The 6,802-nt window shown below is 39.3% G+C and overlaps 1 pseudogene; it reads right to left on the bottom strand.

The window, feature by feature from the left end:
* Nucleotides 1-4,056: 4,056 nt before the first annotated feature.
* LOC145044062 (putative galacturonosyltransferase-like 1 pseudogene) lies at nt 4,057-5,393 on the bottom strand (annotated as a pseudogene).
* Between the last annotated feature and the right edge of the window lie 1,409 nt (nt 5,394-6,802).

Here is a 6,802-nt window from a genome sequence, read left to right as displayed (position 1 = left end):
GGTGCTGACTACCCTTCAGTCCTAACGACCGAACCTCGGGGACTATTTCACCCCCTACTGCTACTATCATATATTATAACATAACATTTTATCAGACATATCCGGGGTACCTGAACTACCCTTCGGTCCTAGCAACCGAACTTGGGGATTGGTCCCCTCCTACTACCTCTATCGCATATAACATAACAAGCCAGCATGCAAACATATAATCGCATACTGTCAGACATATCTGGGGTGTCTGACTACCCTACGGTCCTAACAACCGAACTCTACTACTATCACATACAACATATCATGCTAGCATATAACATATCAGGTAGTAGCAAACCTAGATGATATCACAAAGACAATCATCTATCATACATCTCCTACTGGTGGGCTGGCATTGTGGCCTTAGACCCACCACTACTGGAAGGTAACTCACCTCGAAAGTAGCTGCTGAAATCTGCTTGCTGAGCGTCTAACTGCTGGATCGCAAATCCTCCGGCTATAAACCATAAACATAGGTTAGACACCCATAAATACAATTAGGTCAAAAGACTGACCCTCCCTTGGCCCAAGGTCAGCCCATTGGTCAAAGTCAATGCCCATTTAACTGGACTCGCAGAGTCATGGCTTGGACTCGCCGAGTCCTTTTCCTAGTAACCCGGTCCTACTCAACCAGTCCTTCTTCCCACTCACTGAATCACCCTTCACTCATGACTTGGGATGATTGAATTGACTCGTGACCCGACTCGCCGAGTTTGAAGAACAACTCGCCAAGTTCTAGGCAATCTTCATAGGACTCGCCGATTTGTTCATCCAACTCGCCGAGTCTAAGGCCATCTTCATGGAACTCGCCGAGTTCCTCTTTGGGACTCGTTGAGTCCCTATGACCCATTTCCCATATAGGCCAAATCTGAGACATGCAACGCTTCAAAACCATAGATCCATGTCCCTTGAGCATGCTTATCACGTAAAGTTGCAAACTTTACGTGCATGCATGGCCCTATAAGCTAAAAAGGCCAAAACTAAGCTCTTCAAGAGGTCATAGACTCCATGGGGACCTTAATCACTTCAACCACAGGAACTTTATGCTACTAATTCATCCAATAAGTCCAAATCAGAAGTCCTTTCGGATCATTAAGCACCACACATGGAGCTTGGTGATCTAGGGCTTGAAAACCACCAATTTAGGACAAAAATGGCAACTAATGATCTAAAGATCAAGGTAGAGACTTTTCTACCTAAATGGAAGCTTCTCCCTGCGTAGAGTTCGGATCTACTCCTTTCCTTGCAGTATTCAACCACCTCTTTCTCCTTTTAATCTCCAATCTCATTCACAAGGCCAAAAACTCTCTCTAGATCAATAATGTGGGCTAGGGTCTCACTCTAATGCTCTCTGGGAGTGTTTGGGACAAAGGAGGCCAAGATAGAGTGTTTAAATACGGTGCAAACACCCATATTAGGTTTTTGCCCAACCAGGGCCTACTCGCCGAGTCCGGGGACCGACTCGCGAGTCCAAAGTCCAAATCCCGCTCCTTGACCCACTCCTACTCAGCGAGTTGGCCCATCAACTCGCCGAGTCCAAGGAAATATATATATATATATATATATATATATATATATATATATATATATATATATATATATATATATATATATATATATTAAGAAAATAAATATCAAGGAGTACGTACTGGGAACCAGGTGCTACATCTATCCTATCCCTCCTACCACTATCATATAATATCATATTATACTAGCACATAAAGCATAAAACATAGTGACATACAAGATAATAATTATAAAAAGAATCATCTCTACTATAACTCTTACTAGTGGGTCGACTTTGGAGCCTTTAACCCATTTGTACTGGAAGGTAACTCATATCATGCTGCTGAACTTCACTGCAAGAGATCCTTAGTTGTTGTCTTGGTAAGTTAACATCCTGGTTGACTCAACTCTCCGAGTTAGTCCATCAACTCGTCGAGTTTTTGATCCATGAAACTCTAGAAATCTTGATCTTACTCGTCAAGCTCTTTCATGAACTCGTTGAGTTCCCCTTCAAACAGAATCGGGACATTTCACTCACAACTTCTCGAGTCCCTCCTTGAACTCATCGAGTTCCTCAAGCTTCATAACTCAAAACCATGGCCAACTCACTGATTAATCTCCTAGATTTAATGTGTTTACTCAGTAACAGAAAAGATTGGGGGACCACGACCTAACTTGCTGAGTTGTATGAACAACTCGTCGAGTCCCTCATAGTCTATATCCAATAAGTCACTTTCTGTTGAGTCCAACACTTCCAAACCATAGATATGATCCCCTAGAGTCAATATATCACGTAAAGTTAGAAACTTTACGTTGCATGCATGGTTTATTTAGCTCAAAAGATCCAAAAAGGTGGTTCACAAGTTCCATGGGACTCCCATGGCCATAAAGTTGGAACCTTTATGCCATGGAGTCCCTCAAAGTCTTTAGATTTGAAGTTACAACTTCATGATACCTTTAAATCCCGAGGATGACTTCAATATGGCCAAAGAATGGTAAACACAACCCTAAATGGAGATGTAATCAATAGAAAGCCAAGGTATCAACTTTGTACCTCAAATGAGTCAGAAAGATAGCTCAACTTCCGGATCTACTGGCTTCCTCTTGAATCCTCAAGCTTCTCCTTCCTTCTCAAGCTTTAAAATCACTAATAACACACAACAATGTCTCAAAAACACTCTAAGGTAGATTAGGATTTTGTGGCTAGGGTCTAGAGTGAAGTAGGCTACAAATGAGGCTAACCTCTAGAGGTTAAAGTGTTTAAATAGGGTGCAAAACCTTGAAAATTAGGGTTTCACTTTGGCAGCCCTACTTGTCGAGTTGAGGCTCTCGACTCGTCGAGTAGGCTTCAAGTCCCGCTTCTAAATTCCGTTACTACCCGACGAGTTTGGGGCCTCCAACTCGTCGTGTCCCTTTGTAAAATGAATGAATTGTTTTTCAAGTACATTCCAGGAGCCAAACATTACAGTGTGTGTGTAGGGGGTGGGGTCGGTGTATGTTTGTGGATGGGTGGGCACGCGCGTGTGTGTGTGTGTGGTGGGGGGGGTATATGTGTGTGTGTGTGTGTTTGTGGTGGTGGGGGTGAACTTGGGCTTGGGAGTGGGAGTGGGTGGATGTAGGTAGGTAGGGGTGTGATAGATTGATGGTAGGTAGAGGTGGATAGGGTGAGAATGAGTTTGTGTTTATATTTAAAAAAAATTGAAATTAAAAAAAATGTGGAAAACAATGATTATTGGATTTCCGAAAATTTCCCAACTTATTTGTAATTTTAGGAAATGAAATTTTTTAATTTTCCGCAAAAAAATTAGAAAAAGAAACGAATTAAACGCGTTTTCAAAATTCTTATTTTTCTTGAAAAACTTTTTCGGAAATCGATCCATTTGGGCAGCACTCCTGATGATGTTCCAAGGGGCAATGCACCTTGAGAGGTCCAAGGGACAGAACCCCTAGTGACGGTCACAATTACATTTAAATCTTTGATTTTGCCTCCAAATTCTTTAAAAAAAAACTATCTTTTCTTTATATGTTGAAGATTTTGGTTGTTAAATTGAAACCATCTTCTCTTCATATTATTTTGTAAAAATTCAGTCCTAAAATACATCAAACAAAACAAGGTATTATGTGTTTGAATTTGGATTGTTCTTAAAACTCAGATTGCATTTCTTTATTGGATTATCCCATCTACAAGGTACAAATCAGAAAATTGTGGAAAATATTTCATAGAGGATCTCTGAAGTATCCAAGTTGTTAGTCGTTACTAATAATATCCCTAATTTGGTCGAAATCATAAAATTTTGAGAAATATTTCATACACGATCCAAGTTGTTAGTTGTTACTAGTAATATCCCTAATTTTTAAACACCATATAACAAAATAAATAACTAAAAAGCAGAATTCAGATATTACTGTGATTTTACCATAAGATAAGATGCATGAGTGTCATATATCTTACAACTGATATCATTTTTACAACACGTAGCTTTTCTGTGTGCTACGATACTACACTAGTAAAAAAAGATGGAAATCTAGCACGTGTATATATCTTTATCTTTAAAGGCGTAATAATTTACACTCAACAGTTTTTCCCCCAAAGATACATATCAAAATATTATCTCAAACGATCTTTAACGACTTATTAGAGTCGTCTATTGAGTCGTAGGTAAAATACGTAGAAATACGCATGTATACATGTATACATGTATTAATGGACGTATTTTGATTTATAATTTGGAGAAAATTGTTGAAAATTCTTGTACCTCAAGATTCAAGAACATTTGAAGTTTGTAAAAGATCGTAAGGTGCCCAAAGTGTATCCAAAGGACAAGCTCTATTCCCATCTAGTCTAACCCATGGCTTCCCTTTCCCACTCCAATGCAGTAAACTCACCGGCCCCGGATGTAAATCACGGCAAAGACCTTGAAAATTATCACCACCTAATCCATGTTGGTTCCATCGGTGATCCACCGGAGCTATCTTTCCGGCGAAAACAAGTAGGAAAGGAGGCAGTGATCCCAGTTCGTATATCCTTATTCTTTTCTGTAATTCCATCCATTCTATAATCTTCGTGGTGTAATCTCCCTCGCGCCACCTTGCAAGATCGATCACCATGACTCCGGTGTTGAAGTAACATGCTTTTCGGTCGGAGAATGTGGCGGAGAGAGAAGGGTTTGACCAGAACGTCGGCGTGAAGTAGGATGTGAAGTTGGCGTTGCAATATTCCGGTGCGGCGAGGACTTTGCGATCAGTTTCGTCTCCGAAGGGTGTGGCGGCGAGTTTTGCAATGTCGTCGACGAGTACCAGGTCGGAGTCGAGGTAGACGACTTTGTTGACGCAGGCGGGGAGGAGGTCGGCGAGGTAGTTACGAGCGTAGTTTAAAGGGCAGTCGAGGGCGGAGCGAATGGAGGTTGAGATGAGTCCTAAAACAGCGGGGTCGTCGAATCTGTAGACGTTGAAACGGAGGTATGGGAAGGATGTGGCGAGTGTGAGCTGGATGTTGTCGGTGTATGCGGAGGCGGAGGCGACGAAATGGAAGCGAATGTTTTCCGGGCAAGAAGAGTGTTGAAGGACGGAAAGAATGGCAGCCATGGATCCCCGGAGGTAAGCAGCATCAAGAGTCATGGCGACATGAACTGCATTAGCGGAGCAGATATCATCGGCGGGAAGACAATTGTGTGAGTTGTAGAATTTGGGTGCTTCTTTGAAGTAAAGAGGTGCGGCGGCGGCGGCGGTGGTGGAAATGGCGTCGGTGGAGATAAGTAATAGAAGTGTTAATAGGAGAGAGAGATTTGAAGGAGGCATCTCTTTGGTGGAAGCATAGATCTCTCTCTCTTTCTTTTTTCCCAGTTATCAGTGGACGATGATATGGTCTTTTGACAGTTTGAAGATTTAAGTCTAAAATATATTTAAATTATTTAATAACAATATTCCATGAGCCTAGAATATATACAAATTATTTAGTAACAATATTCATAAACAAATAAATAATTTAGTTTAAAGCCGATTAGTGTATAGGAATACTAAACGCCTAGTTTCCTAGTTTTTTGATAAATTCATTAAAGGAAAGCAAAAAAAAATTTTGACCGAAAAAAAGGGAGGGGAAGAAAAATATTAATTATACCGTGTTCCCGAGTTCGAAGGAAATAAAAAGAAATGAGAGGAAATTTTTAAGTTTTTGTGTTCCGGAGTTAAGTGGAAAAAGAAAATAAAATTTGAAAATTTTCTTCCCCTCACTTTCTTCCCAAATCCGTCTAATTTGGAAGGAAAATATGACTCCAAAATGCTTTCCCTCTCTTTACTTTTCTTCCATTAATGAAACTCGGGAAAACGATTTTCCTTCGATAACCCTCACTTTCATTCCGTATCCTCTCATTTTCCTCCTTAAATAGAAATCGGGAACAAGGCGTAAAATGGTTGAAGGGGTTGTTTCTTTTATAAATGGCTTATACTCTACTGCAAGGCCGTCTTAAAGAGTAGATGGTGGATAATAGGGGCGACCGTTATAACCCACTTTTCAAAGGGTTAAATTTTTTTTCATTGAAATTGTTATATTTAGAATATAGTACAAGTAATTTTATATTGGTTATTGCGTTATTATAAAAAACATGATGATATTTGTGTATTTTAAAGGTCTAGTTTTTTTCTCTCGTATTGAGCCTAAAATATATTTGGAACGAACCTATTCTATCGGTCTCATGTGTTGTGGAAAAATATATTGCTTTTTAGTGTTCGAGGGTTCTAGTCATATTGTTGACAATTAAGTAGATTTGAGGGGCTGGAGTGTTAGGTTTGTTATTCTCTCTCTCTCTCTCTCTCTCTCTCTCTCTCTCTCTCTCTCTCTCTCTCTCTCTCTCTCTCTCTCTCTCTTATACTTTAGTTATTTTGTATTTTTATAATTTAGGGGTTAAGTAGATTGGAAAAATATGGTTTCCATGTGGTGTTGTTAGAAAAAATTGAAAAGAGAAGAGAAATTTTTTTGATAGGACAGTGAGTTAGAATGGAAAGATGTGTGTTAGCCATTTCAAAAAACAATTATAGGAGATTAACTAAATTGATACGTATGCTTATTCATTTTTTACGAAAAAAATAATTTTTTTAGCAACTAAGGTCATGCTTCGGGTGTCAGCTGATAGCTGAAAAACTAGTGTTCAGTTTATAAATTACCTAATAAAAAATAACGTTTGCTAAAAACTATATAATAAACCAACTGAAAGATATAAAATGATATTTAGGATAATAATTTTTCTATAACTAATTAAAGATATATTTG

The sequence above is a fragment of the Lactuca saligna genome, chromosome 4 (genome assembly GCF_052625555.1).
Source record: "Lactuca saligna cultivar CGN05327 chromosome 4, ASM5262555v1, whole genome shotgun sequence".
NCBI classification, from domain to species: domain Eukaryota; kingdom Viridiplantae; phylum Streptophyta; class Magnoliopsida; order Asterales; family Asteraceae; genus Lactuca; species Lactuca saligna.
Note: the sequence above shows the minus strand (reverse complement) of the source record. Positions and strands in the feature narration are given on the sequence as shown.